The following is a 22,560-nucleotide window of genomic DNA, read 5'->3' on the forward strand; positions in this document are numbered from 1 at the left end:
GAACTTCACATAAAACCAGAGACACTGAAAATTATAGAGGAGAAAGTGGGGAAAAGCCTTGAAGATATGGGCACAGGGGAAAAATTCCTGAATAGAGCAGTAATGGCTTGTGCTGTAAGATCGAGAATTGACAAGTGGGACCTCATGAAACTACAAAGTTATTTGCTTTTCATACTGTGGTTTTGGTATCAAGTTCATGATGAATTTCTAGTCTGTTGGGGAGTGTCCTTTCCTCTAATTTTTTGAAAGATTTGAAATAGGTTGTTACTAGTTTTTCATTAAATGCTTGGTTGAATTAGCTGGGGTTGCCACCTTGTCCAGGGCTTTGTTACTAGGGAAAACAATAGTTGTTTCCTTCCTACTCATGGGTATAGTTTGAATTTCTATTTCTTTATTACTCCACTTCTATAGACTTTATGTCTCAACTAATTTGTCCATTTTATCTAGCTAATCACATTTTTGGCTTGGAATGTTATCCAAACCCTTGGGAAGTTGAAGCATGAAGAATTTAAGGCAAGCCTGAGCAAGTGAGTGAAATATGGTATAAAAAATTCCCAAACAAAATGAAGCATTGGAATATCATATTAATTACTTCTACACCACTGGGAGTCAAATCTCAACTTTTATTTTTAGACTTCATAATTTGTATCTTCCTTTTCCTTTCTTCTTTCTTCCTTTTTTTCTTCCTTCTTTTCTTCCTTCCTGCCAGTCTGCCTCCTACTCCTCCGCCATCTATCTACGAGTGTGTGTGTGTGTGTGTGTGTGTGTATGTATGTATAATTGTATGTATGTGGCTAGGGTGTACTTTGTGTATGAGTGTGGAAGAGAGAGATCCACATCAAGACCTTTCCTCTCTTATCATCCAACTTATATTTTGAGTCAGAATCTCTTGCTGAACCTATAGTAGACTAGCCGGCAAGTCCATAGCTGCTCATCATGCTGAGGTTTCATGTTCACACCACTTCAACTGGCTTTTGGATATAAGTGCTGAAGACCTGTACCTAAGTCGCAAAGTATTCATGGCAAGCACTTTTCCCATTCAACAATCTCCACAGTGCTATTCTTTATTGTTTTCCTTAGTCCATTTAATAACAAAAGGTTGTTAATCTTGTTGATCTTTTCAGATAGTAAATTATTGGTTTTATTAATATTTTTATTTTTTATGTAATTTAATGGTGATTGAATCTTCATTACTTTATATTATCATTTATATTATATTGGATTTTGTTTTAGCTTATTCTATATAAAATAGGTTATTTATTTGAGGTCACCTTTTTATTGTTTATTTTTATTTTTTATTGGTTATTTTATTTATTCACATTTCAAATACTATCCCCCTTTCCAGTTTCCCCTCCACAACTCCCCATCCTCTCCCTTGCCCTGCCTCTATGAGGGTGCTTCCCTACCTACCTACCCACTCCTACCTTAGCTCTCTAGCATTCTCCTATCCTGGGTCATTGAGTTTCCACACGACTGAGGGACTCCTCTCCCAGTGATGCCCAATAAGGCAATGCTCTGCTTCATGGTTTTAAACATTTTTTTACTATGTTTCTTTCCTCTAGCTTCTCCCAGGTACCCTTCCTTGAGCTGTTCTCATGTATCCTGATTCCCAAGTTGATAGCTTCTTTTTCTCTGATTATTATTTCACACACACACACACACACACACACACACACACACACAATGTATGTTTATTATTTTACACATGCACAAAATATGTGTGTGCTCATGAATATATTGAAGTACAACTTACTAAATTCACTTGTGTTTGTGTGTCAATGTTGGCTGACTGCTTTGCATTGGGCAGGCAATAAGGCTGCTTATCCTGGAGAAAGGCTAATTTCCTTTTCCTTCTTGCCTTCCTGCCTGTCTCCTACTCCTCGCCCACATATCTATGTGTATGTGTGTGTGTGTGTATGTATATATGTATAATTGTATGCTTAATTGTATATATGTGGTACTATTTTCCTGTAGTAGCTTTTCTTTCTAGGAGAAGGACCCCTTGAAATTTTCTCCCTTTCACATTGGTGACATGTCCATTAACACTGCTGTCATTCTAGTCTTCTTTGTACAGTCATTTTTACAAGAGACAGTTTCACTTTAGACTTTTTGGTGTTCTGGACCTTAAAATCTTTCTGTCATGTCCTCCTTGATGTTTCCTGAACCATAGATACAGGATCTGTGGTGTAGATGTATCTACTGGGGCTGAGCTCCTCATAGATGTCTTCATTGTGTTCAATTCTAGTCTTCATCTGCTGTAAAGAAAGACATCTATGATTAGGAGTGGTAATTATACTTATCTATGGGCATAAGTATAATATTTAGATTGTAATGAGGAAATATGTTGACCTAGAAAATGGCAGTAGTAGATTTTATTCCAAGGTCCACGACTGTATTAGCCCCAGGTAGCTGAATAGATTTCTAATACCAGGCATGATTTCCCTCTTCTTTTATGAGGTTTAAGTATAATTAGCTATTGGTTGCTATGGATAAGTGTTCCACTTTTTGTATTTTAGTGAATAATCGGCCATGGTGTTAATTGTGGTTTATAAACTTTGCAGCTGGGTGGGACTGTTTAATGCTTTCTTCATCTGGTAGCTTTCATAGTATTTTCTGAAACTGTGGAATCTAGATGGCAGAAAAGAGGTTTGCAGGTCAGGTCCAGCTCTAATCATCAAAGTCCTGTATCCTATCTGTGAGGTATCTTCAGCAGTAGAAACAACCCTAAAGCCTGAGAGGCAAGTGAGGGCTGCATAGATCATACACTTACAGACACACATACTTATGTGTCTCTTGTATATTTTTAGCCTTTTCTCTTTCCCAATACAATGGCTTATAGCAATCAATCTTATCTATTTCATTGTGTCACACAAGTTTTGGTAAGATGTGTTCTTTCTGTTGTATGGAGATATTTAGCAATATTTGCTTTGATTAGTCTTTAACTCATTGTTATATTATTTAATTTACACAGATTTATGTGTTTTTCCCAGGGATTCTTCTGTTATGGATATCTAACTATTTCTTGTGATTAGAAAGTTCTTTGTATGCTATCTATCTTTCAAAACATGTTGAAACTTCATTTGCTAACAGTGTCCTGGAGCATGTTCCCCTACAGTAGAGGAGACTGTGTTTCTGTTGCTATTGTCCAGCTTGTTTGGTTTGGCTGTGAGAAGAAGATAGCTGATTGCTCCATAGTTTTGCTCACAAACTCTTAGCCATTTAGTGTGGCATTTCAGTTCTTTGGAGCCATGCAATCTCCCATGCTCTGATCCTCACTGGCCTGATTTCATTTTATAAGTGAGTCATGTATAATCACTTTCCAGTCTGTAGGGAGCTTACCCTTTCAACTGCTCTTCCTCCACAGTGCCTCATCCATTTTCCATTTTCCACTCTCCAATTATAAAGTGGCACTTAAGACAGAGCAAAAGTCTCTTCCTCTGGGAAAATTTTCGAAAATTTTCAAGCTAAATTCAGCATTTCCATAGTATCCTATTCTTGATTCTTATGTATGTGGTAGGCTATACTCTAAGCATTTCTAAAGTGACTATGTCACCTAGAATTTAAATAATTTTCCAGACCAGCAATAAGCTCATTATAAAATTGGAAAGTATGTACTTTCTGAATTCAAGTACATATTTTTATTTTATTTTTTAGGATTTTTTTATTCTTTGACAAGTTTATGCAGCTATGTAATGTATATTGATGTTACCTTCCCCCTAATACCTCCAAATACCTCCCAACACTCTCCTCCCATTTGCAGCTCACTGAGTTACTGCAATCTGTAAGAATGTTGCATGATTTTGTTGTGTTGATCTTGCATAGGCTTTCTGCAGGTGACTGCAGCTGCTACAAACTCATCAGCCCAACAGATATGTCATATCAAAAGATAGAATTTCAAAACACTTCTCCTTATTTCTTCTCTCCACCTTGAGTCTTATGGTGAGGTGGTTGACAATGAAATCTCATTTACAGGTAAGCACTCAATGATCATTTACTCTAAGCACTTTAGCCAGTTATGAATCTCTTGCCTTAACTATTGACTACTGCAGAAAGAAATCTTTAATGATTATAGATTAAAGAGCAGCACGAATCCATGTACGTAAGCATAAATATTTAGAAGGCAGTTCAACAACATGCCTACTTAGAAACATAGCAGCACTGGGTCCCCCTTGACTACCACTGAAACCTATGACTTCCTGTGCCAAGGACTTTGACTAGGATTAAAGTCTTGAATTTCACCCTGTGGAGCAGGCTGTGAGAAAGGAGCTGGTTTCCTTTATAACCTTCATATTACCTTTGCACAAATGAGCACATCTTCTATGCCAGGTTACTATATAGCATTTGTGGTTTATTACTGGATATCATCAGAGGTGATTTTCTTTTTCTTTTGGCATGCATAGTACCTCCAGTACTATGTTAGGAGGTAAGAAAGAAGGCTTTTGAAGCAGTTACAGTTTGATATATCTGTCTCATGACCAAATTACATATGTAATTATCAAAAATGATCTTACTGCCTAATTATGGTAGGCATCTAGGAGTAATGACAGTATCCTGTATTGTTATTGTGGCCTTCCTGGCAAATAACTCAAAGAGAATGGCTATACCTGACGTTGGACATATTTATTTGATAAGTCATATCTTCTGGGGACAGAATTATTTACCTACGTGAGGTACCAGTGTCTAGATCCCCATTCTTTTATTACATCTTTTAGTAGCTTTACTAATAATAATAAATACCTTTAATAAATACAGTATGGTGTATTTTCATAAAGGTTTTTACTCACTCTTAGTTTTTGGTTAACAAGTCCATACATTTTAATTTCCCTGCCTCTGCCACAATTTCTGTATAAAACATTAACCCTCAGGATCCCTCCCTCTTTTTCCATAGCACTTACTATTCCTTTCTTGCTGTAACACTGTTTCATTTCCCTTCTGATGGGCCATTTCTATATTTTTAACATCTGTAGACAAACCAAATTAAACATACAAATCTAAAAATTACATATATGAATGATAATATATGAAATTTGTCTTTCTGATTCTGAGATTATCTCCCTTAGTGTAATATTTTTTTAAATTGGGTATTTATTTCATTTACTTTTCCAATGCTATCTCAAAAGTCCCCCACATGCTCCCCCAACCACTCCCCCAACCACCCACTCCCACTTCTTGGCCCTGGCGTTCCCCTGTACTGAGGCATATAAAGTTTGCACTGCCAATGGGCCTCACTTTCCACTGATGGCCTACTAGGCCATCTTCTGATACATATGCAGCTAGAGACACCAGCTGCAGGGGGTACTGGTTAGTTCATATTGTTGTTCCACCTATAGGGTAGTGCAATATTTTTGACTCTACCTATTTTATACAAATTTCATTTTTTCTAGAGCTGAATAAAATTCAACTGTATGTATCTACTACCCTTCCATTTTATATTCCTTAGTTGATGGATGATGAGATTGACTCAGTTTCATAGTTACTGTAAGTATATCAGCAATGTAGATATTTTGTGCAAGTATTTTTGTAGAAGAACATAGAGTCTTTTGGATATATGGCCATGAGGGGAATAAATAGTTGGGTCATATGGCCATTCTAGTCCTGGCTTTCTAAGAAAACTCTACACTGATTTCTATAGTGACTGAACACTCTTTCTAATGGTAGATGGACAGTTCCCTCTCCTCATAATCATGCCAAAATTTACTGTCATTTTCTTCCTTGATACCTAAACTAACTGGCCTAAGAAGGAATCTCAAATCTTAATTTGTATTCATATTTCTTCACTTGGGAACTCTGTGACTCTATGTTCAGTTACATGATCCATTTTTTCATTACTTATTTACTTAATTAATTAATTTCACACCCCAATTGCAGTCCCCCATCCTACTCTCCTCTTAGTTCCACCTCACAACTTAGCTCCCCTTTAACATCCTTCTCTTCTCCTTAGAGAAGGGGAAGTCCCTCCCCCCATGGTACCAACCCATCCTAGCACATCACCTCTAAGCAGCACTAAGAATATTCTCTTCCACTGAGGCCATACAAGACATCCCTACTAGGGGAAAAGGGATCCAAAGGCAAGCAACAGAATCAGTGACAGTCCCTGCTACAATTGTCAGGGGACTCATATGAAGACCAGTACTCCAAGCATTATGTGGAACTTGAGAGTCTTGTGAAAGAGTTGAGAAGTATTGAGGAAGTGAGATGGGGTCAAGAACACCAAAGAAGACCTACAGAATCAACTAAGCTGGGCCTATAGTTGCTAAGAAAGAGCATGGGCTAGATCTAGGGACCCTACACATTTGTAGCAGACGTGTAGCTTGGTCTCCATGATCCAAGTTTTGATCTAGACTGTTTTGTTTTTAAATGTTTAGTTTATTGAATTCTTTGTATATTCTGGTTACTAATCCAATGTTGGATATGAATCTGGTATACAGTGTCCCATCTCTCCACTTAATTGACAGTTTTCTTTCCATACAAAAGCTTTTTTATTTTTTTAAAACTCAATTTGTTATTATAGGCTTTATTTTCTGAATATTGGATGCCTATTCAGAAAGTCCTTATACTATGCCTATATATTAAATTATACTCCGTACTTAACTCTTCTGACAGTTTCAGACATGCATGACTTTTATCCTTGATATGCTTGGAATTGAATTTTGTGTGACAAGAAACAAGGTTTTAGTTTCTGTCTGTAGATACCCAGTTTTTAGGACCATTTTTTTGTTGATGGTATTATTTCTCTAATTTTTGCTTTTGACATCTTGTCACAAGTTGGGTTATTTTAGTTACATGGTGTCTTAGCCAGAGTTTCTATTCCTGTACAAACATCATGACCAAGAAGCAATTGGGGAGGAAAGGGTTTATTCAGATTACACTTCCATACTGCTGTTCATTACGAAGGAAGTCAGGACTGGAATTCAAGCAGGTCAGGAAGCAGGAGCTGATGCAGAAGCCATGGAGGGATGTTCCTTATTGGCTTGCTTCCACTAGCTTTCTCAGCCTGCTCTCTTATAGAACCAAGACTAACAGCCCAGAGATGGTCCTACCCACAAGGGGCCTTTCCCCCTTGATCACTAATTGAGAAAATTCCCCACAGTTGGATCTCATGGAGGCACTTCCCCAACTGAAGCTCCTTTCTCTATGATAACTTCAGCCTGTGTCATGTTGACACACAAAACCAGCCAGTACACATGGCTTTGCATCTGGGACTTCAATTCTCTTGATCTATGCATCTGCTTTTATGCCAGTGCCATCCATGCCAGTTTCATTTTGATGGGTCTGTAATAACATAAAGTTGGTACACTTTTTGATCAAGATTTCTCTGACTAGCTGTGGTCTTCTACTTCTTTGTGAGTTTTAAGTTTAAAAAAATTTCTGTGAACAATGACACTGAAATTTTTATTAGAATTTCATTAAATCTTTACATTGCTTTTGGTAAGATAGCCTCAGAACATTGATTCATGAGTATATGTGTGTGGGTCCTTCTCTCTTTCTTTATCTTCCTCAATTTATCTTATAGTGTTTAAAAATTTATTTATATATTTTCACATAGTTAGTTAAATTTATTCAAAAACTGCAGGAACTTTACTGGCTACTGGGAATGAGATTATTTTTTCTGTTCATGTGCAATTGTATAGGGTGGCTAGTGTGTGTGTGTGTGTGTGTGTGTGTGTGTGTGTGTGTGTATTAATTTTAGGTCTTGCCACTTTGATGAATATATTTATCAGTTCTAAGAGTTTTCAGGAGAAGTCTTTAGTGTCTGTTATATAGAGAATTTTATCTTTTCCAAACAACTATACTTTAGGATGAGCAAAATTTTAGTGAATCAAGGACTTGGTTTCAACCTTATTGTCTGCTCAAAGTTTCTTTGGCCACACATACATGTCTTCTGATTTTTCTCGTTCCTGAGGAACCAATGGTGTTTGTTTATTGTATGAAGGAGAGAATTTTGAGAGCCTTTAGGCTACTGGTTTCTGAGTTAATCTGTGGATTGCTCAACAATAAGGAAATTTTTTATATAGGCTCACTGAGTGTTTCAAGATATTGGGACTATGAGCATATAAATTTTCTCCTTTATAATTATTATAGAATGGGACATTAATCAGAGTGTAGATTACTTATCAATATCACCCACAAATTTACAATTTTTACGAGCAGTTTTTATAAGAATGGGTTTATTATATGTTCAGGGATCTATGAAAAGCTATAACTAATGAAGAAAACATTCATTCTGTATTACATACTGGGGGAAAATGTCTCAACATGAAATCACACTGCTGTGTGTGAAGTTCTTAATTTATTTTCTTGTATGACAAACCCAACCCTCTCTGTTTCTTGAGTTTTTCACCAGAACTGACAAGGATACAAGATGGATGAAGGATTAAAGAGTCTAGTTATCATGAAGCTAATATTGATCTATTCAGAGGTAGCTATGCTTTTATTCCATATAGAAGTACATGTGACCTGATTAACACCTCGGCTAGGAGCTTTCTAGTGTGAGACAACTGGAATTTATATTGATTTGGAGGTTTTCTGTAGAATAAGAAGCCCAAATTGCCAATGTTTCTGTGACTGCTTTGTTAAACTCTACTCTTTATTTATGCTTGTCACACACTCACCCACACTGCAAATATTGCTACATATATCTTTACTACAGAGAGGATCATCCTAGCATTTAGGAGACATGAGCTTTAGAATTCTGAGCACAGACTTATGGTAATCACTAGTTCAGTTTTTAATGTGGCATGGTATTTTCAATGAAGAACTATAAAATAAAAATCACCTGTATTGATAACTGTATTTTCATCCACATGCTAATTTCATGCTCCAGCATTCTTGTGTTTTAGTTATCTATTGTATAAAACCTATAAAATTTAGTGGATCAGAACAGCAGTAATTTATTCTTTCCCATGATTCCTTGTGAAGTTTGCTGACATTGCTGAGCTCATGGGATCTCTCAGTCTTCAGCTTTTCTTTCAGGCTTATGTGAACAGGAACCATCGGGCTTTACCCAGGAGCACAATGCTGACATGTCATAAGAGACAACTCTTACCTGGCATTCTTAATTTGCTTCTTTGGAGCCTGGTGACAGGCACTCAAGATAGCAAAAGTAAATGTTCCTAGGCCTGTAAAGGAGCAAATTTAAATCTAGACAGCATTTCCAAAGGGTCAGCAAATGCAGAAAGGACAGGGAGCCATTACTGGAGGTCATCATCAAATACAAGAACCACACTCGGGTTTAACTCAGAGACTCATCTAGAACACATACACTGTGCCTTATGGCCCCTTAATCCCAGAGTGAGCCAAGAAGGAAGATTTTAGACCTGGGGAAATATGAACCTTCATTGCCTGTTACACAAAAGAACTCAGGATAAAAAGTGGGGCTCACCCATGTGGTAGGATGAGGCCACACACGCCCATCTCAAAATTTTTAACCCAGAAATGTTCCTGCCCAAAGGAAGAACAGGGACAAAAGCTGGAGCAGAGATTGAAGGAAGGGCCATCTAGGGACTGCCCAACCTGGGGATCCATCCTTTCTGCAGATATGAAACCCAACACTGTTGCACTTGCTACGAGGCACTTGCTGACAGGAACCTGGTGTGACTGCTCCTTGGGTGGTTCAACCAGCAACTGACCAATACAGATGTGGATGCTTGGAACCAACCTTCAGGCTGAGCTCAGGGACCCTGGTGGAAGTGCTGGCAGAAAGATTGGAGGACCTGAGGGGGATTGCAACTGTATAGGAAAAAACATCAGCTGTTCAGACCACCCAGTGCTCCCAGGGATTAGACTACTAACCAGGGAATGTACAGGGAGGGATCTATGGCTCCAGATACATAGGTAGCAGAGAACATCGTTTTCTGACATCAATAGGAGGGGAGGGCCTTAGTCCTGTGGAGGTCTGATGCCACTGTACTGGGGGATGCTGGAAGAGTGGGGCGGGAGAGGGTGGGATAGTGGGGGAGCACCTTCACAGAAGCAAAGGAGAGGGAGTAGAGGGAGGTTGTGGGATGGGGGGCTTGTGGAGGGATAACCAGGAAGTAGGATAATATTTGAGATGTAAACAAATGGAATGATTAATTTAAAAAAGAAGAAGAAGAAGAAGGGCCCACTATGTTCAGAAGCCACCCCACTGATTACAGGCTTCAATGGATGTTATTTCTGGGGCATAGGGAACATAACTTGCAAATAATTTATAGGATGTTGTTAAATAATGATCTGGTTTTAATTTTGAAGGAGACAGAAAGCAGAACTTGGCACTCTGTTTAGATCAAGACACTAACCTTACCTATTCCCTGGCATTCCTTGTATCCTCTGGATATTATCAATATTGAGAGGATATTAGCTTAAGTATATTGTTTATCTTTGTTGGACCGTTCTTTATTATATATCAAACCAAATTTTTTTATTTGTATTCTACAAAACTGTCAAAATGGGTTTATGTTACAGTTTACACCTTAATATTTTAGTCAATCAACTGAATGTTTCTGTCTAAAGTCTTCATCTGGTTGAGTTTGGCTTTAATACAGATATGTGGGGGCTGGTTCACTGTGTATTTCATTTTTCTTGCAATAGTTTCAACATTATATAAACTTGGATGTGGTGTGTGCACTCAGGCATCATAAAGAACTGTCAAATTTTGTTTTTGAAAAATGAACTCAACCTGTTAGGAATTCAGGTTTAGATAATGCTGTTTGGCACTGCACCTCCATGAATAATTCAGCTAATTTGCAACACAGTTATTTGTACATTATGAGTGCACATGCTTTGAAAGTATTTCTGTAACTCTGCCATATTGCCTATTAAATGCACTCTGAAAATGGAATATCATGTGGGAATGGAAGTGCACACTTAGAGAGTTTGTGAATCAAGGCTATTGGACTTTGTGAACTGTCTTTGTCAGTATTATAGAATATTTTTACATGACGCTAGCTGGAAAACAAGCTCTTCTTTTTGAAGTTTTTGTGAACAAAATTCTCTTAGCTTGTATGTGTATGTTTGGAAGAGAATAAGTTTTATAGTTCTTTAAAAATGCCACATTTTGTGCTTCCATGTTGTTATCAGTTATCAATGAATGTTTTAAAGTGAGTTTTACCACTGTATTTTAATTATTTATACTGATTAAAAAATTCTATTCTTTGCTCCCAGGCATCAGCAAGTGTGGTTGGGAGAGTGAGAGAAAGAAATAGTAAGGGATAGAGAGAAGAGGGGACTGGGTAGCTCTGTCCTTGAGGACAAGTGCCATATTGATTAGATTCTGTTTTTCTATCCCATAGACCCTGACAAGAAGAGTATGTAAATGGGAGATGAGCTTCCAGGAATAAGCCAATATGAATGGTGCAAAGAAAGTTCTTTGGAAGTTAAAGCCATATTGTCAGTTTATACTGTAAATTAACAGACAAATCCTATGTCTGGCAGGTTGTGCCACTTTTTTTTTTTCCTTCGATTTATACATTTTACCCAGTGCATGGTTATTTTGTGAAGGATTGAATATTCACAACACAAATAATTATAAGAAACATTAAATGTTCTTACTGCCTTCAACTTGTCTTCTGTTGTTCTTCAGGAGCTATGTACTTTAGTTTTAGAGACAGGGTCTCTCACTTGTCTTAGGCTCAACCATTAGTTTGTGTTGACTCCCAATGAAGTCCCAAGAGACTGCTTTTCTCTGTTCCCCAGAACTGAGATTCTAAGCCTACATCATCAGTTTTGGTATTACATCATTATACAGACATAGCAAGAATTTTACTGAGTTACCTTCCCACTTCTTATTCATTTAAAATTTTTATTGTGTGTACTATTTTCTATTTTTTTTTGTTTGTTAGGAAACTTGACACAATCTAGATTTATCCAGAAAGAAGAAACCTTTATTGAAGGACTTCCTCTGTCAAATTATGTTTAGATATATTTGTGTGGGCATTTTCTTGACCAATGATAGGGGTCAAAGACTGAAGTCCACTATGGGCAGTGTCACTGCCTTGAAGGTATACCTGGGTGGTATAAGAAAGCAAGTTGAGTAATCAGCAAGGGTCAAGCCAGAAAGCAACATCCCCAATGGTTCCTTCTTCTTCTTGTGTTGCTATTCTAACTTTCTTCAGTGATGAGTTGTGAAATGGAACCCAAGTTAGTTTTTATAAAAGCATTTCGTCAGAGACAAAAGGAAACATTGTACATGTTCATTGTATATGGTACTGTGCTGCACAAGAGAATTTAATGGGAATATTTACTATACATTAAGTAAATACCCCAAACTCACTCCTAAGTATATTTGATTCACAAAAGAATGTATTTCACTAAGCATGTATCTGATATAGTTCAGGATAACTACCCACAGGTTAACTTATTACTGTTTCTAAAAATATTTTTTATGTCTGCCTATAAATTTATTTTGGAGAAAGAAAATACATTATTATTTGAATGAAATTGTGACTTTTATATTCAATCTATTCAGAAAAGATCAATGTATGATAAACATACACTTAAAATGCAAAAAAAAAAAATCATTTTAATTCTCAGCTTCCATTTGTCAATCCATTCTCAATACTTTGTGTATTTTGGGTCAATTTCTCATCACTGTGACTTGCATAATTAAAACTATTGCTGCCACAATTCTCCTTATTTCAAACAACATAGGGAGCGCCAGTCTTTTGTGAAAGCTACACCCACGCAAAGCACCCATCACTCCTTCCAACTCAAGGAAACACTACAGACAAACAAATATAAGAGAAGAGTCCCAATCAAGCCAACATTTTCAGGATCACAGAAGCTCTTGTATTGCAGTGCTTCTTGAAATTTTGATTATTATGATTGTGAATGGGCATATCTGTAATCATGTTGAATGATGTAACTAACATGTAATGAGGATTTACAACAGTGAAACATCCAGGTGAGCTAAATTTTCTTAATCTGGAAAGTGAGCTTGCTCAAAGTGTGAACAACTTTCAAATTGACACAGAATCAACCCTAGCTCAAAATAAAAATTCAAGCAAGTTCTGGATTGCTGCTAGTCATTTTTCAGTTATTTACAAGAGAGAACAGGTGTCTACATAGCTAGAGATCCTAGGGTAGCTGAGAAGGACTAGAAAACATCAAAAAATGTCTCTTTAGGAGGAATATAAGGAGTTCAAGATCTTATTCTGAGTATTCAATGACTTGGCATCTCCCGGTGTCATGTGGCTAAGAAAAGCAGCTCAGCGGTGAGGTGGGCTGTCTACAGGTACATTTGGCTTCTAGTTGACCTCCACCTCTCTCCTTTTCTCTGTTTCTTTTCTTCCATTCTGATCATCTCTGAGGCAATCACATGCTATGTAGAACTTATAATCCTGAAGAGGCCCATGGTTGTTAAAGATGTCACTGGATAACGAAGTGACAGTCCAGAAATGATTTGGTTGGTTCTTTCCATGACTCATGTTTTGTTTTGTTCAGGTTTTCTTATCCTTGCAGAGAAGCTTAATCTAGCCTCAGGAGGTGTCCAAAGTATCAAATGTATTTGCATTTAAATACAAATTCTAAGTACAAATAAGGATGATTTCTGGGTTTCATTCAACCTGGATGGTCTATGTTGCTCTGCCATTCCATTAGGTTTAGGCACTTAGAGATGACAGTCACGTGGAGAATGAACTGATGGGTAATTTTGACTTTTGTTATTTTTCTTATAATGTTAAAGACTGGGAGACTTTTAATGATAGTGAATAGTGCATAGCCAAAAATTATTATGATTCTTTGAAATGATGTCATTATTTCACATGAATGCCCTACTTAAAAATAGAGGCAGAGATTCAAGAAAAAAAAAAAACAGGGAAGTAACCTCTAATTTGAAGTTGGATGCATTGTGATGCTTATGCTGTAAAAATCTGATGGTGTATTAATGTCCCCACATATATTATCCCAAATTGTACCTTTCAGTTATAATGGCTGTTCCAATAACATAATAGCCATTTACCTGTAATTATAAGTTTTCAAAGCCTGAAATGATTCCAATTGTTTTTCTCTGTACTTTTCACACACAATGGTTCTGTGTAGTTACAAGATCCAAAAGGCTTATTTCAACTTTCTGTTTCCACCTATTGAATCATGTTGCAATTTAAATTAGTTTTGCTGCATGAAGAGCCCCAGGAGATTACCAAGGGCACCAACCAGCTTCAGCACACAGACTCAAGGGACTTAATGCTTGCTGACATTCTCTTAGCCACATCAAAGTTCTAGTTTTCATTACAGAGAATTGAACCAAACCCTCATTCTTCATGCTTCTCTATTGTACCACAAAATGCACCAAGACCACCCCTCCATCCCCCTGTACTCAGATCTTCTGAGAGAAGCTGTATCTTCAGGCAAAGGCCCCAAGAAATAGCTTCTCCATTAGACTCAGAGATGTCCAAACACTGAAGCCTTGCTGGAATAAAAATGGTGATGAGCCTTTATAAGTCATATTTCTCAATCCCTTATCCAAGTCTCTAACAGGAAGGAGATAGCAGCACTCTATAGGATAAGGGAGTTCTGTGTAGGTTTTAAATATGCTTTTCCTGAGGTCTCTTGGAGCACAGATAGCTTGTAGAACATCCAAGTATTCAAGAAAATGATGCGGATCAAGTTTAAGAACGAATGTCCTCAAGGCAAGACTATTCATGTGCAATTGGGAGGACCCTGAAAGTTAATTTGTGCCAGTAACTTGAGAAGTGAGCTTTGCTTCCCTATTTTCTGTTACTTTAACATGTTCACAATCTCTAGACACACATGTGGGGGAAGAGATATACACATTCATGGCTCACACACATTCATGCCTACAGGTGTTGAATAATGTACATGATTAAGTTCAAATAGGACTCAACCCAAGGTCTCATTCTTTCTAATTACCAAGATTAAAAGTGTAGGGAGCAGAGAAAGCCCTGAATGAATCTATATCATTGACATAAACAAGGTCATATCAAGTACTTAATGCCCAAGGCCCATGGCATTAGGTACTTGATATGACCTGATCAAGGGATGGTAAAGTTTTCCTCTGGACCAAGTTATGTGTGTATATGAATGATTGGCCACTGTAGGTACAGACTATTGATCTTTGATATCTTTCTTCTCCTGGATATTTAGAGCCCAAGATGGTGCCCCTTCAGAGAGTTCCCACTGAGAGACTACCAATCACTCCTCCTTGTGCTGGACATAATAAAAACAATGGTTTCCCTATAGATGCTCTCTTTCAGAGTGAGCACACCCCCCTGATCCCAGATTTCCCACAGGTCCACCATTGCTTTTTTCACTGACTGTCACTTCTTCATTCCTGAATTGCACAAGTCAAGGTTCTAAGACAAAGCCATTATCATCAAGGGGCACAGTAATTCTCCACATAGGCAGAATGGAACCTGGAAAAGAGGCTTTCTTAGAAGCAGCAGCCATCTGTTGTGGGACAGACATGAGAGAAGCAAGTTGATGATGACTTATGTTTGAGGTTCTCAACTCTAAGGGAGCAGCTACAACCCCTGCCAGGTTGATTGTAATGGTGTCTCCTGGGATACTGTCAAGAATCTTCTGTAGGTTTTTATAATGTCCATGGTCTTTCAAACCAGTGTTAGACGACGAAGATATTGCTGGTGCAGATGTCACATGGGGAATCACTTTCCATGTTCCAGTTGATTCTAGCTGCAGAACTTGAAGTAAGGGGACTTAAACACTCTTCTAGGATGGTCAGCTATGATTCTCAGCAAAATGGATGAGTGCCACAGGTTTGCCACTCTGGTGATGTGGGCAGTAGGACACCCTGGGCTTGAAATAATGGCACAGTTATGGAATAGGGTGGGCTGGGACAAAACCACATATCTGTGTCCTGGGTAGTGGACTTTCAGTGTCTTTAGGGTTACAAAGTCTGTAGTTTTATGGGAAAGCCTGGCTGTTTTTCTTAGCCTTGCTCTATCAGAGCCTGACTGAGTGGTAAATACTTTCCTGATTTTTAGAGGCTGCAGAGAATGATGCAAAATGGACTGTGAGTGCTAATTTCTGGAGCCTGCATTCATAGCCAATCTGGGTACTTAACACAATCCAAAATGCTATATGATGGAGCTACTGTCAGAAAATGAGCACATAAGTGTAGACTACAGCAACTGATCCGAGTCAGCTCATGCCTGAGATGCAAACAGGATGGAAAAGGTCCAGGTTTCCACCAGATTGTTTCCTCATGGGTAATCTGATGCCCTCTCCCTTCCTGCAGTTGCCCCATAAGAGTCAGGAAAAGATTCCATAGACGTAGAAGACATAACAAATGGAGAGATAAAGAGGGCTTTGCATAGTACGACTGTGGGAACTAAAAAAGGGGGCCCAGGGAAAGGGAAGGCCCATGTCCTGCCAGAGTTCCACCTATGCTCTGGACAGGCAGGCATGGGAGGACTGCCAAACTCTTTCCACTCAACCCTGGGTGGGCATCCAAGCATCTGACTCACTCTTGGGGGGGGGTAGACAAGGGCAACCCAACCTGGGAGCCCTGGGGCTACTCTCTAAAGCCCTGGGGTTATGGGAGAGAGGAGTGAGAGAATACAGGTTCCCACACCAGTGAGAGTGAGCACAACGGATCTTGATTGGAGCACAGGAAGGTCTTCCATTGGGAGATTAGAAACGGCTCATTAGGAGAAAGCCTATTCCATCCTCCAAGCACAGTGGGCCTTGATGAGTAGAGACATTCTATGGTTTTAGAACTTTATTGTAGAGAGGCAGGGGGAAAGAGAGACGGTAGAAAAGAGAGAGGGGGAAAGCTAGAGAGAAAGAGAGAGTAAGAGGGTGAGAGAGAGAGGAGTAAGAGAGAGGTGAGGAGGGGCCTAACAGCCCTTTTATGGTCTTTACTGTTGCTAGGTAACGGGGGAGGAGTTTAGCCTGAAGTTCAGAAGCTTAGGACATTGCCTACATAACTTCTAGCCATGCTTCTCTTGTGGGGGTTGTGAAGGGCGGTAACTTAGGCAGGAGGCAGAGTTCCAGGGGCATGAGGGAACGCCTACTGTGTCCTGTAGGTGAATTATCACCCTTCTGGGGTTCAGACCTCAGCTCAACTGGAGACCAGCCTGTCTGTGCATAGCACAATGCCCCACATACGACGAAGTAGATGGCATTGTTTTGCAGAAAAAGTCATAGTTTCAAGACAGTGGCTAACATTATTTAGATCTTATAAATTATTTTCTACTATTGGCTCAGTTGAGAAACACATAAAAGGAGTATGCATGGTTCTGTGGTTCATTTAACTGAATTTATATGATCAAAGAATAAAGAAATTAAGATCTTGGCAACTGATCACTGACTTACGTTATTTTTTTAATAGACTAGGTTTGGAATCAGAACTGAGACTTAGAGGCATGTAATATTAAGCAAAGCCATTTCCCTGACTTGCTGTGCATTGCAGCAAGAGAATGTATTTTAGTACTAGCTTTGTAGGGAGCAATATGGATGCTTTATTAATACCTAGAAAAACATCTATCATATAAACCAGTATTCCTACTAGTGGGAATATATTCAAAGAAATGAAAACTGACTGCTAAATCGACTTCTTCACTCACATGGTCTTTACAGATCTTTGCACAGCAGTCCAGTAATGGAACCCAACAATGTAATCAACTGATGGGTGGTTTAAAAACGTTTACACACAGTCTGTCATTAGCAACAATCTATATCAGCTGATGGGCTAGGTATGTATTGCAATAATTAAAATGTCATAGGTAAGGAAAGACAAATACTGAATGTTTTCATTTGTAGAAGCTGAAGAAGTTGACTGCATAGTATGGGAGACTAGAGTTGCAGCTAGCAGAAACTTGGGAGGTTGACAAAGTGAGAAAATGCAGATAGCTTACTTGATAGGTGTAGTAGCTCATCTGGATAGAAGAAACAACTTTCAGTTTCTAATAGCAGAGGATAATGATGTTGATTGTTCTTATTTATCTCAGAAACAAGAATGCTTTGTCCAATGAAGAGATGATGAATGTTTGAAGTGACAGGCATGTTGATTACTTGTATTCAATCATTATAGATGGAAAATATCCATGTTTCTATAAAAATGTACAAGTATTACAGGTCAATTAAAATAACATGTATATTATAAAGTTTCATCTCTAGAAAAAAAGAGCCAGTGCCTATTATTTGCAACAGTTTTGTCTTTTTCCTACCTAGCAACATCTAGCTGCTTAGTGCCCAGGTAGACTGTCATTTTCTGTGATTTTAATGTAAATCCACCTTTATAATGAAATTGATAAGAAGCAATCTCCTGTGTGAGCTGTAACAATTAGCTCTGCCTCATGTCAGCAAAAGGGATTCATTTTGAGATTTCAAGTGGTTTAAACACTTTCCAGGAGGCTTTTATTTGTGCTTTAATACCACACCAGAGGACAATGACTAAGATAGTTTTGCAAACAAGGATTTATGATGAATTTTCTTCCTGTCCTACATGACCCCAAATTTGCTTGCAATATGCCAAGTGCTAGGCAAGAGCATTGCTGCTAGATCCATGCCAATGGCAGCCTCTGGATGAAGGAGGAGGAGGAGGAGGAGGAGGAGGAGGAGGAGGAGGGGGAAGAGGGGAAGAGGAGGAGGAGGGGAAGAGGAGGAGGAAGAGGAGGGGGAGGAGGAAGAGGAAGAGGAGGAGGACGAGGAGGAGAAAGGCTGTCTGTTCTACCACTCTCCACCATCAACCCAAGGACCCCTGTACTAGGTCTGTTTTCATGTCTCATTCAAGGCTGGACATGGGGGATAAAACAAAACAAAACAAAACAAAACAAAACAAAACAAAACATTATCATACCTTCTTTGCCTTGAGAATAAGGTACTTAACATTGTGAATTTTCAGAAGTGGGATTTAGTCTACTTTACACAAGGCACTAAAGATATCCCAGCTTAGATAATCCTAAGGAAGGCTCTCTTAGACAACCTAGGAAACAGATGAGGAATCAGGGAGATACTCTGCTATGGCATATGGTTGAGCTGGGGCCATGCAATTCCTAAGCAGAGTTCTTTCTTCTAAAATTGTCAAGTCATTATTACAGGTCCTTTCTGTGTTCTTGCCTTGGATAAGCAGGGTTCTTGCCTAGAGACTTTCTCTCCATAAATATTTGTCTTTACATGGTGAACTTGAGTGTACATTGTGTTAGATATGGATTTAAATTATGTGCAGTGCCAACCTAGACATAATTGCTAGTTGGATGAGCTGGACACACCTGCTGAGCCCTCATTGTAATCACATAAAATGACATGAAAATTTCAACTCTGCAGTGAGAAGGTCTCAGTCAGTTTATGCATTTGTTGGGACCTGTGAATGAGACTTAAGCTTTCTGTACCTCCAGAATTTATATAGAAATGATATTACTTTCATTGTGAATATGCAATTTCTTGGGTAGTGGCAAAATATAAAAGACCCAGTGTGTGAGAACTTGTGGCACCCAATATAGTTAGATAACAGTTTAAATTATTTAAAAATGTATCACTCTTTGACAGACACATTGAGAGGAACTAGAAGGCACTATGACTAAGACTGTCTTGTCTGGTTATGGGGAGCACTGGACCACAAGGCACATGATGCACTTCTTCTACCATTTAACAGACTGAAGCTACTGTCTTCCCACCCTAGCACCCAAACCTCGTGCTTTTCACACTTGTGGAGATCACATGCTCAGTTAAGTGTTTCATGAGCATCCTTAGGTCATCACTGTAAACATGTTTTTAGCATAGAAATGTTTTTCCAAACAGGACCATACTGTACGATTTCATATTATTGCTTGCTCTAACTCAGACCACTTCCTTGACAGTGTCTTATATTCTCATTTATTCTGCACAGACTTCCATCATGTATTCCAAGCACAACTTATTACCCTTCCTGACACTGGTGTCTGCTGTGTTTCTAGCTTTACTTTGGAAGATGTGGGACAAATTACAGTGATGCTCAACTGGTGTCAAAGAATAGAAGACCACATCCTGCCTCCACCCAGGTGCTCCTATTGGCAGCTGTCTAAGAGGTTTACATCTTGTATATCCTTGTGAACAGCATCCAATCTGCTTTAAAAAGACATCATCTCTGTGTGTGTAGAAGCTTCAAATATGAGCATGTTTACTCAGGAATGTAAAATATACAGCACCTGATCACAGCTAAGGTAGTAAGTAATTATTTCATCCTCTTCAAAATTGTCACTGAAAATGTGAGGCAGTGTGTCTAGAACAAATTGAAAGGCTTTCAAAGGCTGGCATGAAGTTAAAGCATGCCTAGCTGGTGGGCACACTGCTAAGTGCCTCTGGAAGCTTCTGTCTCCCAGAGATCTCAGGCTTCCCAGGAATTCTGCATCTACCAGTCTGGTTCTGCCTAGGGCTGGCTTTCATCCTTGGAGTGAATCAATATCGAAAGAGTGATTTCAAAGGGCTCAAGTTATTTGTAGTCTATTTGCGTCCAGAATGTTATTTCAGCTCCTCTCCCACAGGGCGAATCTCACCAGAAGCAAGACCATATCTTTTTCATATCTACACAGAGGAAAAAAAAAAAAAAAAAACATTTAGCACCCTCAGTAAAAGATACAAAAATGTGAGGGGTTAGGAAGTTTTTAATGTTTTCTTTTCCCCAAGATAATTCAAGAATAGTAAAAAGCAAAGGGCTGAGATGCCTAGACTGGACAATTTCAGTCCTGCTGAATGTAGTGGTTGCATGTCTTGTCACAGTGGGGGCTCCACGAGTCTGGGACTGTGATGGCTGGCCAGCTCCTTATTTTCAACATGTTTCTCAAAAGCTGCAACATTTATTCTCCCACTATCCCTCTGATAAATTTCAGGTAAGCAACCCATAAAACACACACCTGAGGCTAAGCAAAAAAGATACAAACTCACTGAGCCATCGAGAACTCACATTGCTCATAAACTGAGCAACTTTTGAATTTTTATTGAGAGGCAAGAGAGCAAATACTGTGGACACAAAACTTAAAGGTAGGCAATATCCTTGTACTTCTCATGTTCTCTCCTGTGATAACAGAGTGTAGGTACCATTAAAAACATTTGGTAAACAAGACTTTCCGGTCTCAATGTCATTAGGGAGCTTGTCTTAAGGGGAAGAGACTTGAGTATGACTGCATCACAGAGCCATGTGGGTGGCTGCATGGAATTTTGATGCTGTAACTTCCCCCTTGCCTCCAGCTGCTCTGATTTATGTATGTTTCAGTTAGTGGCAGCCCTGCACTCTGGAAGTGCACATACTGCTTTTAATAGAAATATAGTCAATTCCCTAAAATTTCGAAATTTTAGTAAGAATAAATAAAATTAACATTTCATAAGCTTTTAAACATGTTAAAATCTTGCATTTTTGTGTCACGTAGAACAGCCTACTTTAGGATTTTTACTTTAAGAATAACATCTTTAATTAATGTTTCTGTAAAGGTGAAATGTTAAATTTAACATAGGTTTTGGCACATCAGAATTCTAAGCTTCTGGTTGCATTCCAAGCTATTCTTCAAACATAATGCCCAGCAGATCTTGGAAGAGCAATTTTGATCGGCAGTTGTATAGAACACATCTTACAAATATAACACACACACTTACAGTCTCACACACAGCAGTGTCTTCAAAAGCAGATAACAATACTAGCCCAGAACATCAAAATGACTAGCTTTTTGTTCCCTACAAGAACAGACACTCATTTTAAATAATTCAGACTTTGAGGCCCAGATAGGTTAAGCAGGGATAGAATGAAGTTCATTTGTGGTTAACATCTAGTCTTTCATTTAGATCTTGGGACTGAGGAGACGACTTCGTGGGTAAGAATACATGCTGTACAACAATGAAAACCTGAGCTCAGTGAGAGATTCTGTCTCAGTGGTATAAGGAGGAGAGAGAAAAAACACCCTCTGTACTCTGCATGCACATATATGAGCACATATATGAGCATAAATCCAACACATATCCCCAAGATAAATTTAAATTTCATACTGCTTTCCTTATGTTTACCATGTGATGTACTAGATGATGTCTTGGCTCTTCTTTCTTTAAGCATTTGAATAATTTTAATATATTTATTGAGATAAAACTTGCAGGACACACAATTCTGTCACTGAGTATAGTTTAGTGGTTGTCAGCATATCTGTAGCTTTGTGAAATCATCAATACATTCAGCTTTGAAATAATTTCTTAGCCAAAAAGCCTTTAGCTTTTCTATATGAGAAGATAATGCCACACACTCTTCCTTTCCTACTATTCTCTCATTTTATAATTCTGGACTATATAAAAATTACCATGAAATGCAGTGCTACTCTTCACTGGGCCAGGTTACTATTGTTTACATTCTTCTTTGAGATAAAGTGTGGAAAATTATGATGTATTCACTGCCATACAGGATTGGAGCCATGTGCTACTGTACCTGTCACTGGTTAGCTCTGAGAGTCCTCTTGTCCTCTTGATTCATTCATAAAATCCTTTTATGTTACTTGAGGGTAATCAAACAAGAGCCCTCCATGGTCAGAATAGCTTTGTAGTGAAATAGTTATCTCAGCTCCCAGCTCAGCTCAGCTGTTTTAGCAATTTCCTGTCCTGTGCTGATAACTTCCAGGCACTATACATCCTAGTTTCCAACCAACACTA

The sequence above is a fragment of the Mus caroli genome, chromosome 11 (assembly GCF_900094665.2).
Source record: "Mus caroli chromosome 11, CAROLI_EIJ_v1.1, whole genome shotgun sequence".
Classification (NCBI taxonomy): domain Eukaryota; kingdom Metazoa; phylum Chordata; class Mammalia; order Rodentia; family Muridae; genus Mus; species Mus caroli.